Source organism: Rousettus aegyptiacus, unplaced genomic scaffold (genome assembly GCF_014176215.1).
Source record: "Rousettus aegyptiacus isolate mRouAeg1 unplaced genomic scaffold, mRouAeg1.p scaffold_m13_p_4, whole genome shotgun sequence".
Classification (NCBI taxonomy): Eukaryota; Metazoa; Chordata; class Mammalia; order Chiroptera; family Pteropodidae; genus Rousettus; species Rousettus aegyptiacus.
In genome coordinates this window covers 160,074,041-160,097,537 of record NW_023416307.1, presented here as the reverse complement: position 1 = coordinate 160,097,537, position 23,497 = coordinate 160,074,041, and the positions used below count along the sequence as shown (strand labels likewise).

The 23,497-nt window shown below is 50.3% G+C and overlaps 1 pseudogene; it reads left to right on the top strand.

The window, feature by feature from the left end:
- Nucleotides 1-2,591: 2,591 nt before the first annotated feature.
- LOC118602178 lies at nt 2,592-2,707 on the top strand (annotated as a pseudogene).
- Nucleotides 2,708-23,497: the final 20,790 nt, after the last annotated feature.

Genomic DNA, 23,497 nt, shown 5'->3' with positions numbered 1-23,497 from the left:
CGCGACCGGCCGCAGCGCACAGGCCACTTTGGAGGCGCCCCGGGCCCCGGGTCTGCTCGCGCGGGGCGGGGCGTCTTCCCGTGACCCCGCCTTGCCGCATCTGCATCTCATCGTCAGGCTACGCTCGGGGGTCCTGGAGAGCGTTCCGCCCTGCAGGCCCGATCCGATGGGGTCGGCACGCGGGAATTGACTCGAACGTGTCAGTCGGAGCCGGTCGTCTGCCGGTCACGTTCCCGTCGCCGTTGGGATCAGTCGCAGAAGCGAGTTCGCGGCCGCGCGGCCGAACCCCTCTTTCTGTGTCTCCCCGACATCTCCAAATGAAGACGTCCGGGGCCGCGGTCGCAGCCCACGTCGCCGCGGGGCTCGGGCTCTCCGAGCGAGGGGCGGCGCCACCCACCCGGCAGGGGCCCCGGGAGCCCTGGCCCTCGGCGCCCGCGCCCCGCACCCCGCGCCCCGCGCCCGACGCGCCGCGCAGCGAACGCATCGCGCATCTTCGCGTCGGTGGCCTCGGCCCAGGCGTCACGCTGGTGGGACCCCGGTCCCCGCTCCCGAGGGCGCCGCGCGCCTCGTCTCCACTCTGCCGGCGGAGGGCCCGGCTCCTTCCACGCGCATCGCCCGTGTTCAGAACAGTCCAATGGCGTTTTATTAGTCTGTGAATCAAGATCTTGTCTTTGACGTGTCTTGTGAAACCGGGGGTGGTTTTGTTGGGTGGCTCGTCGGGCATGGGCGACAGGGGAACACGGAATGGAGGCCCAGCCCGGAGAACACCCCACTGGCAGTGAGAGAACCCCTCCTGCGCCCCCATAGTCTGTGCTCATGAATCTGATTATAACACCCAAATTCTGGGCGAGCGCATGCGCGGGGGGCAAAGGGCGATCCGGCAGCCAGCGGTCAGTCAAGGTGGCCGCGCGGCCGGATCGCCTAGGACGGCCCACCGCGGCCCCCCTGTGAACCGCCCTCCCCGCCGCCGCGTGGCTGCGGCTCCTCGCCGCGAACCCGCTGCCTTCTCTCCTCGCCTGCCGCGTTGCGCAGGGCTGCGGCCTGCCTTCCCGCGGCCCGTCTCCCTCCAAAATGCGCTTTCCACAAACCTCACTTCCCCCAAACGTCGCTGGCCTGTAATTCTGCGCTGCGTCGGTGGGCGAGAACCGAGGGGCAGCGCGCCCCACGACCACGTCCCGCCGTCATAGCGGTTCGGCACCCGCCCGAGGTCCCAGTGGCCTCCACGCCCATGCAGCGCGAAGCCTCGGCCCCGCCCCCCCTCCCCGCCCTGCTGTCCACCCCAGGGTTTGTGCAAACCCTGCCCCTCTGCTGATGTTCCCCGGCCCTTTACCCACTGAATTCCCATGACCTCCTCAGATCCCATTGTCATTCCTCACGGACATCGGTCCCGACCTCCGGGCCCGGCCAAGCCTCCCCGTCCTGGAGCAGGGGACTCCATGGCGCAGCTCTCTGCACAGTCACCGCGTGAGTCCTTCCTGGATGTCTGTCCCCACCTGGCCAGGGCCATGGACGTCAAGGCTCAGCTTGGTGCCCCTCCCACATCGCCCCCTGCCCCTCCGCCATCAGGTCTGAGGAGACGTTGGTGGCGGATCCCTTGTCCCGTGGGCCTTTCTCAGTGAGCCGGAGGACAGAGACACAGGCCCTCGTCCGCGGCCCGCCCGAGACTCACACGGGTGGTGGGGGCCAGGCTCGGAGTGTGAGTTGTGAAGCAACAGTCAAAAGTCAGGAGAAGAGTCAGCAGATCCGAGTCAGCGACCACAGGACGCCTGACGACCTGGGCCCGGAGCTCAGGCCCAGGGAGCCTGGTGATCAGGCCGTGGAGCCCACTGCCCCTGGGCCTGCTCAGCCACTGTCCCTCCTGAGTGTGTGAGTGGCAGCTCCTCGACCCGCCTTCGTGCAGGCTGTGCTGGAAGAGGGCACGGGAAGGCAGGCTCGGCGTCCCCCGGTGCGGACTGACCCCCGGGTGTGCAGTCTGTTCCTCGGACGCTGCCCTGAGGTCACCGAGCACCAGTTCTCGCCCCTTGTCACCTGGCTTGCCTCGTTTCTCGTCCTTCTCGAGAAAGGCTATCCCCGTCTGTCTCGATTTCCCCATCGGTAGATTCCTACAGATTATGTTATCTATCCCTCTGCCGCCTTCTTCTCTCTGTTGTCTGTCTGTCTAGCTACCTGTCTATCTGTCATCTCCCTTCCTACCTACCTATCTCCGTTTATCATTACCGGTGTTAAAAAGTTTCCGTTTTGGGTGCTAAATCACATGGTAAAGTCACTGTAGGATGAAGTCTATGATTGACAAATAAAAGTAATTGCATCTCTGATTTTTATTAACATTGCAGTTTAAAAAAACTGAAGAACATAAGCGTGGATGAAAAAACATAAGTTATAGATTAAATATTACTTCCTAATGAGAGATATAATAGATAAAATATATCTTTTGTTGGAGGTAATTTTCTTTCATTAAAAAAAGTAAATTTAGAATTTTCTGGCAAGCAGACACATTGTATGTTTATACGTATTTTAAGTGAAATTATTGTGGACAATCTATTTAAGTCTGTTGGCAAAACTGCCTTGATGGCTCAAAGGGATGAGAGAAGCTTAACAGATGCCACCCTGACGTGCCCGATCCCGTCTAATCTTGGAAGCTAAGCAGGGTCGGGCCTGGTTAGTACTTGGATGGGAGACCACCTAGGAAGACCAGGTGCTGTAGGTGTGAAAAAAGATAATAAAAAAAAAATAAAAAGAAAAGAAAAGTTTAACAGAAAATGTCAGCCCTTGTTCAGAAACACAAGAAGAAAAGAGAGTGCGAGGTCACCTCAAGCTCAGCACCCCGGCCATGTGGAAAATTGAATCCTTTTTTGTTTTAAATTCTCTTTTCCACTTACGGATAAAACTTCTGAATGATTCTATTTACTTATCAGTCGTCTGAGGAGCTTCTTTTAAAGCCATCTGTGTACGTCCCTGTTTCCTTTCATCCTCTGTTCTCAACGTCGCGTGCATATCAGCTGTTCAGTAGATGAGAGGCGGAGAGTCTGGAGAACACAGCAGCCCCCTGTCCTGGCTGGTGAGCCGCTTTGTAGTCTAGGAGGAGGACGGCAGGAGTCACGGCTTCAGTGAACGATGGGTCCTCCGTCTGAAACACAAAGGCTTCCAGGGACTTCGGGGTGAATTCAATAAACCTCAATTACTGTGCACTTGAAAAAGCTTAAATTGCTAATCCTGTAGAACAAGTATTCTCAGAAGTTCCGCCTCTCAAGTTTTCTACGGGAGAATTCGACTGCAGCTCTGTGCTGAACGGGGGCAGAGGCAGCGTGGTGGCTCCTCCCTGCTGGTGTTCCAGAAGCTGCTCGCTCGTGCGTTCATGCAGGTGCGGTGTTCGGGAGCTCGGCCCGCGCCTGGCACCGTGCTAGACACCGTCCCTACAAAGATCAGTAGGGTGGCTCTCTGTCCTCAAGTGACTCGAGATCTACATTGTTACAAGGAAATGTATACCATGTTTCTAACATGAGGCTTTTGGCTGCAAGAACCACAATCTGTGCACATGATGTACAATAAACGTTGGAAAACGCAGCACTTCAAACAGCGCTGTGCTTCCAATTTCTGTTTTCAGCTTTTCTCTCTGCCACACTTAATGAGCTGTCTTTTTTTATATATATATACACATATATAGGCTTTACCTGCAGAGCAGCAGCAAAAAGCACAACCTCCTCACTCAACAGCATCTGAAAGCCAGGAGTGAGAGGGAGAACTGTGGGTCTGAGCTGTCTCAAGTTCTTTTTGTAAGGTAAACGCAGATTGCTCAGATGCCTCTCAGCAGATGCCCCGCATTTCTCACTGGTCAGAACTGTGTCCTATGGCTGCTTCCACACCCACTGTTAAGAGGGCGATGGAAATACGAGGTGGTTTTCCAGAGTCGCCACTGCAGCAGCCAAGATTCGCCTCGCACTGCGCCGCGGGCGTGGGGAGGGACCCGGCCTCAGGAGGCATAGACTGCCAGGGTTTGCAGGAGCACTGGCAGAGGAGGAGGGTGCGGGGCGGGTTCGTGAGGGCCACCGGAAGGCCGGCAGATGTGACAGGTGTGATTCAAGGTGGCCGGTGTGGCAGGGGGTGTACATACAAGACCCTCTGAAATTCTGCAGATTGATCTGAAGATGCAAAACAGTACTATTAATATTAGCATTATTATTACTTTTGCCAAGTTGATTAGTACTGACTGTAAGGGCAACAGGAATTCACAGAAGGCTGAACAAATCGAAATCTCTGGCCAGTTTTTATCAAAATATCATTCCTTTATTACCAAAAACCTCAATTCCTGGTGAGAGGAGAGAACGTTAGAAAAAGCAAAAAGAAGAAACAATTGGTTATTCTGCTTTATTTCTGAGTCTATATCAATGGCTAAGGTTATGTCCCCACATCTAAAATCTAGATGAGAATTCTTATGAGTGGGTTATGAAACTTCATAGGATAAGTGTATAAAAACAATTTATGAACACAGATTTCCTATGTAAATATGGTATTTGTTAACGTACATGTATCACACCTATCTGTCCATTTAGCCATCTTTCTCCCCAGGATATTCAGTCAATATCAAGGTACACACCTATTTTTATAATACCCTCTTGTTAACGCCATGTAATGAATTCGCAGAGCTGCCTGCAGTCAATTTCATCATAATTTTCAGAAAATCAAAACTGTTTAGAGGGGATAAAATCAAACTGACTTTGCAGCCAGTGAGAACTCGTGCATGTAAAAGGGGTGTCAATACCCCGCGCTCCATGGGCAGGAACGTGGGTTTGGCGCATTTGGAGCTTTTAAAAACATAAGGGCGCTCTCTCCAGGTAACCGCACACTCGTCCTTGCGACACGTTGTGCATTCTCAAAGTTTGGGAGGAAACCTTTCTTTTTCAAGCAGGTACTAACTTTAATGCTTAGACAATAGGGCTGGTTGAAGAAATACTTAGAAGAGACCCTGAGGCCCCCTGTCATGCTCTCCGTCCCCCAGGTCCTTAGAATGTTGTTTACATTCCTCCTTTCTCTAAGGAGCCCGAGGTGTCTACTGAGATGGCCAGTGGCTATGGTGGATGTCGTTAGGGAGACCGGCCTCTCACGTGTGAACGCCTGCACGAACCACACTGGACGCGTACACTAACTGGGCAAAGACACCGCAAATTCATCTAGTTTCAAGTCTCTATTTTTAAAAACTGGGCTATAACTGACATAACGTATTCGTTTCTGGTGTAGGACATGATTCGATATTTGCATATATTGCAAAATGATCACCGTGATAAATCGGGCTGACACCCATCGTCACACGTGGCCACAGAATTTTTTTCTTGTGGCGAGAACTGTTACGGTCGCGCCAGCTTCCACGCGGGCGGCGCTGTCTGCCGCGGCGCTGTCTGCCACGGCGCCGTGCCCAGGACTCATGTACTTTATAACTGGACATCTGTACCTGTGACCCCTTTGCCCACTTCACCCACGCCCCCTCCCGCCCCCCACCCCACAACCACTCATCTATTCTCTGTATCTGCGAGCTTGTTTTTTGGTTGTTTGATACCACATGTAAGTGAAATCATATATATGGTATTTGACTTTCTCTGATTTATTTCACTTTTCAGAATGCCCTCAAGGTCCACCCATGTCGCAAATGGCAAGATTTTCTTTTTTATGGCTGAATTGTGTGAGTGTGTGCGCATGCGCTCATGTATGGGTGAATAACCTTTTAAGATCCACTCATCTGTTGATGCAAACTTAGGCTCTTTCTGTGTCTTGGCTATTGTAAATAATGCTACACTGAACATAAGGTGCATATAGCTTTTCAGGTTAGGGGTTTCTTCACATACATACCCAGCAGTGGCCTTTCTGGATGGTAGGGCATTTCTGCTTTTCATTTTCCGAGGAGGCTCCGCTCTGTTCTCCACTGTGGCTGCACCGGTCCCGCCAGCGGGGCTCGAGGGCTCGGTCCCTCCCGGTCTTGCCAACACTAGCGGATTTCCGGCCGTTCTGCAGGGGTGAGGCGAGAGCGCATGTGGCTCGATGTGCGTCTCCCTGGCGGCTAGTGAGGCTGACCATCATCTGTGTCCCTGTTGCTCACCGAGAAGTCCTCTTGGGAAAAACATTCAGATCCTCTGCCCATTTATAATCAAATTTTTTGTTTATTTTGTGTTTTGCTATTGAGTCATGAGTTATTTATATATTTTGACGTACGATTCGCAGGTGTTTTCTCCTGGCCAGCGGGTCGCCATTTCATGTCCTTCGGGGTTTCCTTTGCTCCGCAGAAGCTTAATAGTCTGACATATCGCACTGGTTTATATTGGTTTTTGTTGCCGCCACTTTGGTGCCGGATCCGCAAAACCATCTGCAAGCGTTGCGAGTATGGAAGGCGGCCGCCGAGGCCACTCCCCATCGTGCTGGCGTCCTGCGCGCCGGGCCTCCCGAGCGCCCGCAGCTCGGCACACGGCGGGACGTGCGCAGCGCGCGCGGCAGAGCGGGGACCAGCGTCCTGGCGCCCGCACGAGCTCCGGCGGCCTGCGGGCAGAGAGCCGCCTGCGGTCCTGGCCGGGGGCTCCGCTGGTCCAGTCAGTGCCTGTGGCTCTAACACGGCGCCCCTGATGCTGCGGGTCGGGCGTGGGCGTCTGTCTGCCTGCCTGCCTGGGGCGCTGCGCGCATGCGGGCCTTGGGCGGGGGGAGCCTCCTGACCAGCGCTGCAGGCGGCTGTCCTCTGTGGTTTGGGCACCCCGTCTGCGCAAGGGGACACCACTGTCACGGTCCCCTGGACCCACTTTGTAGAGCCCACAGCGCCCTCGTGTCTTCTCGCTCTGCGCACCGAGGTGGCGGGAGCTCGGGCGTTACAGCTTCGGGTCTTACATCCAAGTTTTTAATCCACTTTGAGTTCATTCAAATCTCATTCTTAGCTGAACACACATTTAAAGCATCTTCGACACGAGGGCTGTCGTTGGGTGTTTGAGACCTGGTAGGGGTGAGAGCGACCCGCCTACGCTGGCTGTTTAAACACTCAGGCGCGCCGGCTTCAGGCACGTGGTGCGCGGACGCTCACGAGGACCCGGGCGAGGACCCCGGCGTCTCCCTGCGCGCACCTGCGCCTACCTGTGCGCACCTGCGCGCACCTGCGCCCTGTGCGCCGCCTGCCCCCGCGGCCTCGCTTCAGCAGGAGGACCCCCTGCTCCGGGCATGCGCCCCCAGCTTTGAACCTGGAACGTCTCCTTCGTGACAGGTCCGGCGGTGGTCCCGGCGGAGTCGCCGTGGCGGTGAGTAGCCAGCTGGTCTCCAGAACTCAGCCCCAGAGCAGGGCGCGGCCGGGCCCAGCCTCGTGGGGGGGCCTTTAACAAAGGGGGTGCGCGGACCCCGCCACATGGCTCTGCTGCCCCGCCCCTCCCTCCCCCCCCCCCCCCGGCGCCCTGCGGTGACCGGCTCCCTGCCAGGCGTCAGCAGGCCGTGTGACGCGCAGCCTGACGCGACCTGCGCTCGGGCGCGTGTCCTTCCTCTCGGCTCCTGCCCGACCCGCCGCAGCGGTCCCGCGCGGAGACGCGAAGCAGCCGAGCGCCCTCGGGTCAGCTCGACCCCTGGGACAGAAGCTCCCGGGCACACGCCCCGGCTTCCCCGCCCCCGGGTACCCCGAGCCTGAGCGTTAGGCGCCTCTGGTCCTGGATTCACGCGGGTCTCCCCTGCCGCTCCCGCCCCTGCGGGCATCGCTGTCCCCACGGTCACCTCAGTGTCTGCTCCGGGAAACGCGGCTGTGGCTGCGCCGGAACTGGCCCTGGGGAGGGGACCTTCCAGGCGGGTCTTGGAGCCGGGTCTCTCCCTGGCACAGGGCAGGCGAGCTGGTGGGAAGTTAGGGCGCCACCCCGTCTGTGCCCCTACGCGGGTTCCTCAGACGCCCCCACCCGGGCGCGGAAGAGGCAGCGTCAGGGTCCGCGTGGCTGGCGGTTAAACGCGGTGGAGGCGAGCTCGACCCTACGAACTGAGTCATGATTCCGGAAACCTCGGAAAAACAAACGACAGCCTCAAACTATGAGTTCAATAAATGTCTGCCCAACGCTGGGAGGAAATACCCACAAAGGTATACATGACCGGCTTCATTTTGCTCCTTCGCGCGTTTTTATTGTAAAGTGTTTTTTGTGCGTAGAAAGCAGCCCGAGGCGCACATCTCAGGCGTGAGAATACAACCGGGTAGCGAACGACTGTCTTAACGTCCTCCGTGAAAGGAGGGCCCGCTGCCAGCCCCCATCAGCCCCGGGCTCCTGCGACCCATGTACGTGCCTGTCCCCTCCCTTGAGCCCCTCCCCGCCAAGCCACACCCCCGCCTTATTATTTGTATGTCATTATGCTTTCCTAAAGAAATCGACTTTAATTTTATTTGTTCCCGAACATCACAGAATATTAGTGTTTGTTTTATCTTCTTCTGAGCAACATGGTGTTTTATTCAGTGCTCACAGCAGACCTGTGAATTGGTGACATCCGGGTCGCGTCCTGATCGGAACCGGTGGCGCCCCGATGCTCGCCTAGTGCCAGTGTGCCCCCGGGACGTGTTCACGTGGTTCTGTGTAGCTGTTGCACGAGCTACCAGGGTGTGCGTGCCCCCTCTGCTGTCACTGGCACGGGGCAACTCCTGTTGGTGGCATCGTGCACAAAGCCACTGCGACCTTCTCCCCTGTCCTGGGACGGCTGTGCAGCAGCTCCTCCCGGTCAGGTGTCTGGCGCTGTGTCCCAGGGCACCCACGTACGTATCACCATCTTCAATGTGATGTTGAATTATCGTTCCAAGTTCCATTTGCTCCCCACGAACAGTACATGCGAGTCCCCCGTTGTCCCACGTGCTCGCCGGCATGCGGCGCTTTCTGTCACTAGGTTTTGGTCCATTTGATTGGTGTATGTTGATAGCACATTGCAATTCTAATATTCATTTTCTAATTTGCAAATGAGGCAAGCAGGTTTTTATTCGTTTATTGGCCATTTGGATTTCATTTTTTAGGAAATGCCCATTCAAGTCTTTTGTCACTTTTTTTCCTATTACGTTACGTATCATTTTTGTTTGTTTGTTTGTTTGTTGGGAGGACTTACTCTTTACGTTTCGTGAGCCGCAGACGTCCTCTCGCTCTCCGGCGCGCCTTTCACCCCTGGCCGGGGCCGACTTCACCCCGCAGCCTCCCATGGCGCTGGCAGCCCCGGATGTGCTCGTCGTGTTCCACGTAGGGTGCAGAGAAACTCTCCTCGTTTCGAGGGATGGCACACCTTAGGGTCAGTTTACCTGCAGGACGAATGATGAGTCCTAGGCCTAACAGTCTTCATAACCATGGAACGATGGGCTTATGAGGGAAATAGACTTAAATGATCCCTCGTCCCTGTCCCTGAATGAATCTCACCTCGCTTCCCCGGAAAAGCGAAGCTGCGGTTTCCGGCGGGAGGAATGGCGGGCGGTGCGTGTGCCGATGGGCGTCGCCGCGCCGCTGGCCTTGGGGGGCAGAGCCCATCCCCCGTGCCCAGAGACGAGTGTGCTTTATGATCTGGCCCCACTGTCCCTGTTTTCTAAAGGGAAACCGCTGGGTCCTACTGGAACTGAAAATTGAAAATCGAGTCGCTTATTAAAGAAGCACAGTGGTCTCAGGCCTCATGGGCGAGGCTTTTGGGTGCACCCCAACATTGGCAAGGGGAAGTTCGGGCGTCCACGTGGGAATACGACATCCCCCTTTCCCCCGTCCCTCTGCAGCTGTTCGAGCAAGTAACAAGTAGGTGTGCCATGATCACACGTGACACGTAAGTCACGTGCGCCTTCCCTCTGCAACTCTGCCCCGCACCCCCCCACACACGGTGCCCTACGGCGCAATCGCTGATAATTCATGAGAGCAATTTGAAGGGAGCAATCAATCCTGTTTTGTGCTTACTGTAGTAACTAAAAGATCCAAATCCTCATTGGCCCAACAAATTCAGCTTGCTTTTCCCCCTGATGTTGTCCATGGACGTAAGCAAGATCTGAGGTGACAGGAGAGCAGGGGCCACAGCGGACGAACTCAGTGACGTTCAAAGTGGAGGAATCGCAGGGTCCGGCCTGGTTAGCGCTTCCATGGGCGACCACCTAGGAAGACCAGGTGCTGTAGGCGGAAAAAATAAAAAATAAGGGGTTGTAAACTGGCAAGGTCCTCGCAATCTGTGAGGTCAACCAAGGGTTGCCTCGCCTAAAAGAGAAAGAGGAAATTATTAGAATAAAATGTGAATAGGTCTAAATTTCACAATTTAGGGTTTTTATTTATTATTATCATCATTTATTCACTTTTGAAAGAAAGGGCTTTGGATGTGAAGGAGTGTTGCATAGTGCCGTTGTGACCGATTGGGGACACGTCAGGCTGGCGGGGTGCCCCGTGGGACGCCGTGGGTGGCCCGCCTCACCATGCGGTGACCGAGACTGAGAGTAGAAGGCGCTTCCTTGGTAAACGAGCTCTCCGGGCCCCGGGGTCCCCTGAAGCTCGTTCCCTGTCAAACACCTCCCCGCCGGCTGCAACTACCCCTGCGATTTGCCGGCAGCTAATTCTGCTTTTCCTTGGGATTTGAGAAATGGGGTTCCTCCCCGGAGACCCGCTTCGGCGGGAACTCGAGTGGGAGGCGCACGCCTTTGTGCGCGTGAACGCACGGCGCTTGCTTGTCATCCGCGTGCGTTCGCGCCCGCGAGCCGGAGCCCTGGATCCGCCTTCGCATCACCCCGAAATGGAGATGAGGGGGCCGCGCGCTTCGCGCGGGTGCTGGCGCGAGGCTGGGGCGCCGCGGGCTCGCGCCCCGTGCGTCGCTCTGTGTCTCGCCTCCAGGTGAGACGCAGCACGCGGTGATCGACGCCGGGAACTGTCGCCGGCCGCGCTGTGACGCGCGCGCGCCCCCTGCGCAGCTGCGGGCTCGGTCAGGTGGCTCCCGGGGACCGTCTGCGTCTACCCGGCCCCGCTGTGTGTCCCGGCGAGCTAGCGTGTCCCCCAGCTTGTCACGACCGCCCCGCGCGGAAGGAGGGCCTCGGCCCGGGGAGCAGTGTGCCCCGCGGCGGAGTCAGGGGCCCGGTCCCGTCGTTTCGTCTCTGCTCCAGCCGCGATCCGGACGCGCGTGTCCCGCGCTGAGCGCTCGGCGCAGTCGTCCTCTCGGTCCGTGTCGCGGTGTCACCCGGGCCCTCCTTTCGCTTCCTGCCCCGTCGGCCCCGCGGCCCCGACTCGTCCTTCCGCGCTGCCAGCTGTGCGCGCTCAGGGGTCACTCGGGGGGCCCTTGCCCAAGCGTCAGGGGAGAACGCGCTCCAAGGAGCGTTTGCAGCTCACGCGAGCTAAAGAGCCTCCGAGTCACTCGTGTCCTCGGAGCGGCTTGGCAGGTGCCCTCGCGTCACGCAGCTCGTGAGGACGAAGCTCAGTGCAGCGCGTCCCCCTCCCTGTCCGCGGGCCGGAGCTGCGCGTCCAGGCCCGGCCTCCCCCAGCTGGGTGGCCGCCGCGCCGCCTCCCTTCGTCCCACTCGGGCCACGTTAGCGCCCTCTGCGCGGCGGCGTGAAGGCCCGGGGCCGGGGGCTGGGGGGCCGGCGCGCCCACGGTGGCCGGGGGCCGGGCTTCCCTTGTCCCTGCAGCCGGCCGTCGGCCTGGCGGTCAGGCAGGCGCGTCCCCTGTGCGCCCTCCGGGGACTAAAAGAACACGTGTCCCCGGGGCTCGGCAGGGACGGCGGCAGCAGGCGGCACGTGCTGAACCGCCCCAGGAGCCAGGAAGAGGCGGCGCTGCGCACTCGGCGCCCGGCCCCGCATTCACCCGGGGGCGCGCCCAGAAGGTTCCGCAGTCGCCTCTCCGTCACCCGCCCAGAACTCCTTCCCGAACTCTGACTCCAAACCCCAGACTTATTCATCTTACAACTACGACAGGCAAGGTTCCATTCTAGTGCAGTTGGAAGGAAGGGAGCATTTCTGAAAACATTCTAGATTTTGTGAATGAACTGAGGGCTGGTCGCCATTTCTATCACAAGTTTAGAAAATATTACAATATAGCTACATTTGCTGCAAAATCTATATCACCACACCGATCCGGAAACAACAGCTCTATCGCCCTTGACAGAGGTTTGCATTTCTAGTTGACATGAACTGATTGTTCCCAATGTAAATTAATGTTAAAGGAAGTTGTTGGGGGTTTGAAGTTCTCGCAAACATAAAAATTCTGTTATTGCAAGGATCATTTTTAAGGTCAGTATTTTAAGATTTAGTTATTTCAAGATCATTTCAAGGATATTTTTCTCTTTTATGCTCACTAAAAATAATCTCAGGTGTGGTAATGGTTATATTGATCATTGATTATTTAAGTAATAACTAAGCCTTACGAAAGACACTAAAATATTTCAGGAAAAAAAGGAGTGTGAACAAAGCCTTTCTGAATATTTGTTCGTCTTTACTGCATGAGATAAGCTTTTCCGAGCAGGGAAAAGGGCTGTGCTCCTGACATGGAAACTTCTCACTACTTGATTTTCCCCATTGCCACCTCTGTTTGTGTTATTTTTCCTTTAGAAAAATGAAGAAAATCTCGGTGAAAAGCTATTTCCTAGGACATTATTCTTGAGATTGGTTTCTTTGCTAGAGGAGTGAAACCTCATTGTCACCTTTCGTGGGATAATTTCTTGGAATATAAGCAGGAGACTCTAAATTTATTCTTATATTTTGTTTGATGTTCAATGGAAAAAAAACACCTTTGGTTATATAAACTGAAAATAAACGCGTGCCGAGTTGCATCAGGGCCTGAGAAGGCGAGTCGCTGGCCATCGTGTGCAGCTGTGTCCGGGCATCACGAGGCAGTTACATTTGGTGATTGGGAGGCTGTGCCATTGAATGACCTAAGGGGTTTTTGACAGGCATACTAGGAAGTTATCGAGGGCAAAAGAGGATTTAGAAATTTACTTTTGGATTTGGGAAGAAAAATATTTTCACAGGATAGCTTGGCCAACTGAAAGGAGTTTACATACATCTACACGTTTAGGAGCCTGTGACTTTCTTCTATATCTTTCTGTCCAAAAGTAATAGAATGTGAGAGGAAGTGGACAGAGGCTACCAGGGCAGGGAAGATGGGTTCAGCAGGACGAGGTGCCTGCACTCCTGGGTGGCGGCTCACGTGTGCACTCTGTCCGAGGGGACAAGTGCTGACCCGCTTAGGGCCAGGGTGTGACTCTTCTGCTTAATGGATTTGTCAGGGGCAAAGATTGTTTAGTGGTGAAGTGTGACAGGCTCATTGTGTGTCATGTGAAAATAATAGAAAACTCCATGGATGAAAGATGGAAGAAATAAGTAGGCGAAAGATAATGCTATCCGAGGAAATCTGTCGCATCAGGCCGTGTGTGATTTCACAGCATATTAGAGGCCCGTCTTCCAAGGTGAGGGTGTCAGCTCAGAAGGAAACTTAGCATTCACCTCGCATTTCACCCCGGGAGAGAAGTTTATGGAAGTAATAACATGGGATGATATGACACAATATTATTCTATCTGAAAAGCGGAGCCGGGAAAGGAAAGTCCTGACGTTCTTTTAAGGGCTGTATCATTTGTTCCATGGCAAATTAATATAAACTAATCTTCTGGAAGGTTGATGGACATGTACTTCCAAGATGGAGATGCTAGGATATTTAGACAGCACGAATATTTTAGCCCCGAAATGTAATATCTTCTGTGTAAAATTGAGAAAAACAGTGCACTAAACCATGCAGCCAATGCTTTTAAAAGCCGCCTCGTTACATGAAGTGTTAACGAGAATACTGATCATTTCCGAGTGGTATTTCACGCCTCCGTAAACGTCTGCCTTCTTCAACTCACTGGTTAGTGGCTTTCGGTTCTCACAAAATAGGAATTATTTAAATCTTAACTTAAGGAGTTGCTTTCACATTAACTTGGTCCAGTCCTTGCCACTCTCACCAGGCGGAAGGCCGGAGTAATTTAAATACAGAATGTGTGGCCGGCTGTAATGAGGGTGACCGTGTCATCCGTGAGCACGTTGGTATGAGCACTTCCGAGTCCGCATGCCTCTCTGCATTAAACGGTGGCGCCACGTGAAACAGTCAGGTGAGGCAGTGGATGCTCGTCTCCGGGGGTACCCGGTTTTACTTTAAGATTCTTCTCTCTCATATCTATAAATCCAATTTTTGGTTTATATGTTTCTTCTCGTTTTGCTGACTTTTCCCCCTTTTCTTAGATTTGATGTCAGGAACTGATGTCTTAGAAATATTTCTGTAACATGCAAAAATCCAGAGGTGGTTTAAGCTAAGTTGATAAGCGCTTACAGTTGGAATAGATTTTTGGAATCCAGCCCGGTGCACATGTCTCCTTGGGGTGCTGCAGCCTAATGTTCCATCCGACGCCCACTCCGGGGCGTACGACACCCGCGACCTCTGGCCACGGAGAATGGGGTTACTGGCCTCGGCCTTGGGAGCGGTGTTCTGTCTCCTTCTCGCTCTGTGATCTGGGACATGCCTCCCGAGCCCTGGCCTCCTCGTCTCTATGCTGAGGCGAACTGCACCCCACTTCGTAGTCGTGAGGCTTGTGCCACATAATTCACGCACAGCACCTGCTGCGGGCCCGGTGTCATGGTACTCGTTTACCACGGTTTTGTGTGACTGGATCTGTGCGCCACACCCTTCCTTCCTCTCTGGAATCTCCAGTCTCAAGCTATTGGTGAGAACCCAGGAGGATTTGGCGGGCCGATTACAGGCTGATCCTTTAGGGGATTGAGCCCCCAGTCCTTCCGGTGTTTTGGGCTGACCCCCGGTTCCTCCGTCTACCCTAGGGAGGTGTGAGGACACGGCTCGGGCCTGGGCCGGCCTCGCCCCGTAGTGGAGGGGCTCACGGCAAGAGCCCCTTACACGACCTAGCAAGTCCCAAATATTCGAGTTACAGATTCCGCTGACAGGACGTTCTGCCCTCTCGGCTCCCTCCATGTACCTTCGAGATGACCAGGTGCCAGCCGGACCGTGAACCTGCTCCCCGGGGAATCCTGAGGCCACGCGCTGAGCCACAGCGGCGAGGGGACCAGACGTGGCCGCCGTGTGTCCTCCTGGCCCCTGCCGGGCGGTCCCGGTACCGTCGCTGCGTGCACTGTGGCGGTGGCACCCGTGGCCGCCGCCGGGCTGGCGCGCACGCTGTCGGTGCGGGCTGGACACAGCAGGGTGAGGTTTGAGGTTTGTGTCTAAGTTTTTGGGTCTTTGTCCAATTGCTCATTTGTAGAAATAGCCAATCTGATGCCCCCCACCCCCATTGAATTGCTTTTGCCGCTTGTGAAAACACCAACCGGGTATTTCTTCCCGGGCTTTATTCTCTGCCTCTGACCTATGCGCCTGTCTTTTCCACAAATGTCACACTGTCTTGATCGCCGCGGTTACATGAGGGGACAGTGTGTGTAGAGTAACGTGTCCCACGTGATTCTTCTTTTGTCAAAATGGTTTCAGCTTTGCTACGGCCCATGCCTTTTCAAATGAATTTTAGAATAATCTTTTGCGTGTATGTAAAATTGTGCTAGGATTTTGATAGGAATTGAATTCAATCACTAGATCAGTTGGGAAGGAGCGGACATCTTCATTATGTTACATCAACTAATTCATGAACGGAGTTTGTCTCCCCATTTATTTAGGTCTTCTTTGATTTTTCTATTAGCATTTTGTAACTTTAAGCATACAGACAGATCCATTATGCATTTTCTAAGGACGTAGCTGTCTTTTTGGACGAGATGTCAATGGTATTGTTTTAAATTCTAGTCTCTGCATGTTTGAGGTTAGCCAGGGTATAGTAACAAGACTGATTTTTGTGGGTTGACCTTGTACCCTGTGACCTTGTTAAACTCATTAGTTACGTGTGGTTTTTGGATTTTTTGTTGTTGCTTGGTAAATTTGGGGGGATTTTTATGTCCTTAACAAGTAGAGATAGGCTTATTTCTTCCTTTGCAATCTGTATAGATTCATTTCTTTTTCTTGCTATTTCTCTGGCTAGAATGTTGAAGGACAGTGACGATGGTCGAAATCTTGTGCTTGATCTTAGAGGGAACGCGTTTGGTCACTCGCAGGGAAGCGTGCTTCACCAAGGTGTGCTTGTGCGCGTGATCCTCTACGCCTATTTTTATGTGAATGTTTACTATAAATAGGTATCAGACTCCATCGATTGCTTATTTTTGAGGCAATTGATATGGTAATAGGATGCTTTCATATTTAGCTTGTTGATATGGTGGATTATATTGATTATGTTGATTTTTAAATATTGAACAGCCTTGCATACTTGGCATAAATCCCATTTAGCCATGCAGTGTAATTCTTTTCATATATTGTTGGATCTACTTTGCTGATGTACTGTTGAGGATTTTAGAATCAAGTTCGATGTAATTTTGCCCTTTGGATGTCTTTGGTGTAAAGCTGCGATGATACTGGCCTCATATAATCGGCTTCGAGTGTTCGCTCCTCTTCTATTTCCTGGAATAAATTATGTAACATCGGTGTTAGTTCCTCTTTAAATGCTTAGTATAAATCTCCGGTGATACAAAGTGGGCCTGTATATTTCTTTTTTTGGAAACTTTTAAATTATGAAATCGCTTTCTCTGATCGTTGTAGGGTTATTCAGATGATCTGTTCCGCATTGTCTGTGTTTTGGTAGTTTGTGGTTTTTGAAGACTCAGTCCGTTGCTTCTAAGTTGTCAAAACCGTGAGCACAAGGTTGTTTGCAGTATTCCATTATGACTTGAAATGAATGAGGACTCTATAGTTATGTTCCCCGTTTCATTTCTGGTATTGGTAATTTATGCCTTATTTTTATTGTCATGATTTTTACTGTAGGTTTCTCAATCTGATTAATTTTTTTGAAGCACAAGTTTTTTATTGTATTGATGTTCTCTCTTGTTTCCTTATTTTCATGTTCCATTGAATTTTGCTTATTTTTATTGTTTCCTTCTACTTATTTTAGGTTTTTTAATCTTATTCTATCTAATTTCCTAAGGTAGAAACTCAGGTTATTGGTTTGAAATCTTTCCTCATTTTTTTTTTTAAGTAACTTTACAGGGGCGACATTGGTTAATGGAAGTATGTAGGTTTCGGGTGTGCGCCTCAGCAGCACATCATCAGCACAGTGCGCTGTGTTTGCCACCAAAGCCGCATCTCCTGCCGTCACCACACATCTGGCACTCTTCACCCTCATCTACCTCCCCCCACCCTTCTTCCCTCTGGTGACCACCGAACCGTTGTCCGCGTCCATGAGTCTCTGTCTCGGTCGGTTGTTGCTTTCAGTTTTATAACCCACATATGAATGAAACCATCTAGTTCTCGCTATAAATCTCCCTCAGTCCCGCCGTAACTGTGTCCCACCAATTTTGATGTATTATGCTTCCATTTGGGTCTTTTATCTTCCCTATTTTAAAAATTGTCTCGTGTATCGGATGGTGTTATAATTTTTCTTTTCATCTCAAGTACGATTTATACAACTTATGAAGAAAAGGACAGTCTGTTGCAGGTGCCCGTAATTCTGCTCACCCTCTGTCCCTCCTTCCTTCCTGAGGCCCCTGGAGCCCTTCCTTTATCATTTCTTTTTTGTTTGAAGAACTTTCTCTAGTCGATCTTTAAAGAAAGGTCTGAAAGCAACAAATTCTTAGTTTTCCTTCATTGATAATGATTTCATTTCCCCTTCATTCCTGAACAATAGTTTCAACAGAGGTATAATTCAATCGGCAGATGTAGAATTCGGTTGGCAACTTTTTATTCAATACTTGCAAACTATTGTCCCATGTCCTTTTGGCCTCTGTGGTTTCAGAGGAGAGATCTATGGCCCTTCATGTTGGTCTTTGTCTGTTGGCAATGCATCATTTTTTGCTGACTGTTTTTCAGATTTCTGTATTTTTTTTTTTTAAGTTTAACAACAGGATGTATTCACATGGCTTTTTTTTAGGTTTATCTTCTTTGGAGTTCTTGCAGCTTCATGTGTATGAATGTTTCCATTAGCCAAATTTGGGAAGTTTTCTGTCATTATTCCTTCAAACACTTTCAGCCCCAATCTCTTCCTCTTCTTCTGTTTTTCTAATGAGATTGGGTATTTTGTTATTGTTCCACAGTTTTATCTTTGTCTTTTTTTTTCCTGAGTTTGTTTTCTTCTCCATTATTTTCTATCATCATATTTAACTGTCAATTATTTCACTTTTTTTATTAATTTATTAACCACAGAATTAAAAAAAAATAGAGAAATAATTTCAATGAATTGTATTTTTTTTCCAGTGGAGCTATTGAGAGATATTTAGAACTAAATATTACATTTTGTTATATTAGAAATATTGTCTTCTTAATTCTGTGGCAAACATTTATTGCAAAAGAAATAGGAAAACAAAATTAAAAGAATAAAGCATACTTTTTTAAAAGATGATCACTTTTCCTTTTTCCTTCCAGACAATACAGTTGGTCTCAGTTTCTTTTTCTCTTTCTTAGACACATGCATGCAAGTGTGCGCGCGTGCGCGCGCGCACACACACACACACACACACACAAACACATATTCCTGGCTTTTAACATATTTGGAATGCTGCCTCATTGATAATTTTAACATATTTTTAAAGTATTCTGACATTTTAGATTTTTACCTTCTAAAACTGCATTTTGAAAAACAGTTTACTTAAGGTATTATCATTAATAAATGAAATAAGTGGAGACAACATCTGTGTTAGTGATCACACTCACGATATGGGGTAGGAAGGAATGATATTTCTTTTTATTACTTAAATACCACGATAAAGCCTATGCCTACTTTAATAATTCTAAATTTGAATTTATGGGAAATGGAACTTAATCTACAAAGAAATAAGAAAAACAAAGAAATAATAGTTCATACAAAGTAGGCTCAGACATCCCTCAGAGATATCACAGCTTGGTCAGACCACTGCAGTAAAGCGAATATTGCAATAATGTGCATCACCCAAATGGTGTGGTTCCCCAGAGCATAGAAACGGCATGTTTACACCATACTCTAGTCTCTTAGGTCTGCAATAGCATTACATCTAAAAAGCAACGTATATACCTCAATTTTAAAAAGTGCTTTATTGCTAAAAAGTGCTGCCCGTCACCTGGGCCTGTTGGAAAAATGTTGCCGATAGACATGCTCATCGCGGGTTGCCACAAACCTTCAATTTTTAAAGCACAATTATCTACGAAGCACAGTAAAGCAAAGTGCAACCAAACGGGGTTGTCCGCACTCACGCGGAGTGACCGGCATCTCAGAGGGAAACAGGGTGGCCGTGTGCAGGCCGGGACTCACGTCGGAAGGATGACTCGGGAGTCACGGTCACGCCCCGTGCTGTGGCCATTCGGTGAGGTGGTTTCCTGTGTGTTTCTGGGGAGAAATGTAATGATAAGATGCACTTTTCATCTATATTTACAGCACCTTGTTTTGCTATTTCTTTTCTGCCTTTTTATGAATTCTATGCTTCCATTGAACTTACTCAAGCATTATAATAATGAGGTTGGATTGAATCATTGCTGCAGAATATAGCTACCTGGATATTTATGGCTCTGTATTTGATAAATGTTTTTGTTTACCACTGTGTTCCCTAAGTGGGAAAAAAAGAGAAAACCTTTAACTTGATTTATTTATAATATCTTGTCAGTTGAATCAGGGCCTGAGTTAGGAATATGGAACTCTCTAAGCTGTGCAGGTAAACTTCACAGGTCGTTTCCTCCTGTTCTTATATCACCTACATAACTCGAGAGCACTCAAAGGCATTCGGCCTCAGTTTCATTCATTTGTTCATTCATCAAATATTTATGGTTTCTACCATTTTTCAGGCTCTTTGCTAGGTGCTGGCAATGGAGTGGGGGATATGTTTTGATATTTTATCGTCACAGACTTTGTACACACATATCCCGTTTGCATATAATGTCATTACATTGGATTCACACACGTGCACAAGCAGACACATACTTATAGCATGTCAATTTGGATTCTTAGACTGACCTCTTACTCCAAGCCATCTTGGGGAATCCAAGATCACTACCCTGAAAAATACATTAAGTCAGAGCACTCCTTTCTGGAGATTATGGTTTAGAATTTCTAATGCATCTGCCAATTATTATTCTTAAAGTTTGGAAACTCACATTCATAAGTGGTAAAAGAGACCTAGAATTCAAGAATTATAAGGCTAGTTCCATTTGAGAAGAGGGACTGGGTGGCAACTCACCTGATTAGACTGTCTGTGGCCGTCTCGTATAGCCATTTACCTTGGCTTACGACAGCAGGATCGAGGCGTGATGTGGCGGACATCTTTTTTGAATCTGCCGGGCGTCCGTCCTCCGTCCTTCCCTGCCCCCGCCCGTGACAGCGGCACCCTGGTTTTCCTGGTGGAACGGCGTCCGCGCGGTCAGCACACGCTGCCTGGGCGGGGCCGTTCCCGCCCCTGCCTCGGCGGCGGGCGCCAGGTCTGGCCGGTCAGATGGCCTTGTCTCGTTGGCACGCTCGTGTGTTCAGACGTGTGAACATAACCTTATGGAGACCCATGTAGCTCAGTCCTGAACATTAACCTGAGGTTATTGAGAATAAAAGATGTATGTTCTGTCTTCCTTGCGTTTTTAATTTAGTAGATGTATGTGTGAAGACGCTGGTTAGCATCTTCGATCCCTTGAAAGGCTGTGCGAAAGGTAGGCGGGGAGCAGGAGCCCCCGTGCCGGGCTCCGCATCCAGACTTCTCCCGGGGAGGAGCGGAATCCATGGACGCACACTCAGCAGAGAATGAGGCAGGCGGTCAGGAACGTACCTGACAGACGCAGAAAATTTTGTTTGGAAAAAGGGGTTTTGCATCAGGAGAAGATTGGGGAGTGTCATGGGCAGAATCGTTCCCTCAGTTCATATGTTGACATCTTAAACCCCAGTTCCATAGAAAGCGATCTCATCGGGAAGCAGGCCTTTTCAAAAGGTGCTGAGTTAGAAGGCGGTCCTTCAGGTGAGCGACCCCAGTGTGACTGGCGTCTCTAAGGAGGGGGGATCTGGACTTGAGAGAATGTGCCAGAGGCCACCTGTGCACAAGCCACGGCAGAGGCCGCAGAAGAGACCAAACCCGGCGACACCGTGGCCTTCCAGCCGCCGGGACAGTGAGAAGTACAATTCTGCGGTTCGAGCCTCCCGTCCCTGGCACTTCGCTGTGGTGGCCCTAGCAAACTATCCAGGGACGGGATTAGGCACTTTGGATGTAAGATCTGACAGACATGGTGACAGACTGGATGCTAGACACAGGAGGGAAGCAACCCTCTGCTAAAGACCCCTTAAAGTGAAATTGTGAAGCGCGCTCCCGCATTGTGTGGCTGGCAAATTCCCGGAGCAGGACGGCCGCCTGCCGGGCCCTCTGCCCTCGGCATCCAGGAGCTCCCAGGCAGGAGCGCCCCACAGCACGGCGCTGCGCACCCCCGATGCCGAATCCCCTCCCCGGGCGCGGGGCTCTGCCAGCCTACGAGTTCCTCAGGCGCGGGGGCCTCTGCAGCCGCGGCTCGGTCGAGGCATGGGGAAATTAAAACTTTTTAGTTCTCCCTAGGCTGTTTTCTTACAGATGGTACTGGGAGTTGATTTTTGTATGTGTGTTGTATACGATGGTGGTTCTGGCCAAGAAGGAAGAGCTCACAAGACCATCTACTCATTCCATTTCTGAGAGCAAAAATCAAATTAAGATAAGAATATTAATAGGTAACTGCAGTCTTTTAAAAATATAGGTCTGTATAGAGGATTTTAAGTGACTTCTTTGGGGTTTACTTACTTCATATACTGTATAAATCATGGCGGCATTTATTACTACTGTAAAACAGAATTTGTAGAACTGACTGGATTTGCTCATAATACATTTTCTGCAGTAGACGGACTGGTTTATAATGCGGTATACATAAAAATGACATAAGGCATATCATTAAGGAAAACTTTCAAAACCTGTGATTTCTTCTATTGTAGGTCTTTTTATTTTTGTGGAGGGATTATCGTACAATGCAGTAAAACTCTGCATACACCTCATTTTGCTTGGGTAAACTGGCCAAGTTCTCTGCACAAAGTCTCTATAGAAAATATTTTTCTGTGTAGGAAGAAGACAGGTTTGGACTTCTTGTTTGCATTCGCGCTATAAAAATCAATGCCAGGCTGGCAGGTTTGTAAATATTTACTCTGGGTAGCACTTCCAAGGCAGCCATGTTTTCCCCCTGCAAAGTACTCTGTTCAGTCACTAACAAAAATCTGCATGCAACAAATTCTGGGAAATTTCATGAATCAAGTAGTATTGGTTGAGAGGGCTGTAGCAAAGATTTGTTAGTCTCTTGATCATCTTCGGAAGAATCTGTTCCTGTGTCCTGCTTTGGGTCGACACTCCCAGGCCACCTGCCCGCGTCATTAGAGCTCAGCATTTACCACTCAAATTAGATGCAGGACAGATTTTCCATGGAGAAGGAAAAATAAGATTTTAAGGACTAGCTATTCATGGACTATTTAGAAAGTTAAAAGAGCAGGACTTGATACAGTGGAATAGACACTACGCTTTTACCCAAACGTCAAATTTAGAAACAAAAAATAATTGCACATTTAAAAGAATGGTAGAAAATATGATGTATAAGAACATTATTTTGAATCAGAATTTTAAATTGCTGAAACAGCTAGCATTCTAAAAATAATTTTTTTTTTTTACATTTTGAATATAAAATTTTAATATAAAAACTGAAAGCTTAGAGTACCACATTGAAGTATATGGTTCTCCTCCCTTCATATGTTTTGGTCTACGTATTCTCAGAGTATATGTAAGTAGAAGACTGCCTCAGTAATCTTTTAAGCAATATTTTACTAAGTAAAGTTATTTCCGTATCCTTTCTTTAATAATATTTGAAACATAGACTTGCACTTCAAGAATCAAGATAAGAATTTTCTGTAATCTGTGGCAACGCATCCCCCTATTAATAGCCTGGCGGTTGCTAAAATGTATTCTACATCATGCATCAGATAATTACGATTTTTAGGGACCACAAACGAAATGTATGTTGACTACTGATTCCTAGTGTGCATATATTAAATCACCAAAATCTAGTTCCAGAGGGCAGAACGTGAAAAATCAATTTAAAAATGTAATCTGGGAATGGAAAAGAATGTTTTCACTGGCAAGAACAGCAGCATAGGGCGCCTCGCAGCCAGGCAGAGACGGATTTCCAACTGAGGCCCTGGGGTCCTCTGAAGTTCGTCAGATAAAAAAGTCAGCCTTGGGGGTACGTTTAACCAGTCATCTCCTTTTCCTATTTAATGAAAAAGGCATAGTGAGACTCCTGCCATTTTCAAGCTGAGGGCCATAAATAGCTGCTCCACTGACCAGAAACCACCTGGAGCGCCTTAAATGCTAAACACGACATTGTCTGGGCACCAAACAAAATGCGGCTAGATTCGCTGAGTTTTCTGAGAAGACTACTGGCATTGCAACCGGAAGGCGGATGCCTGTAAATCAACGTTCATCATTCAGGGACTGACGTAACAGAGCAGTGGGATCTCGTGGAG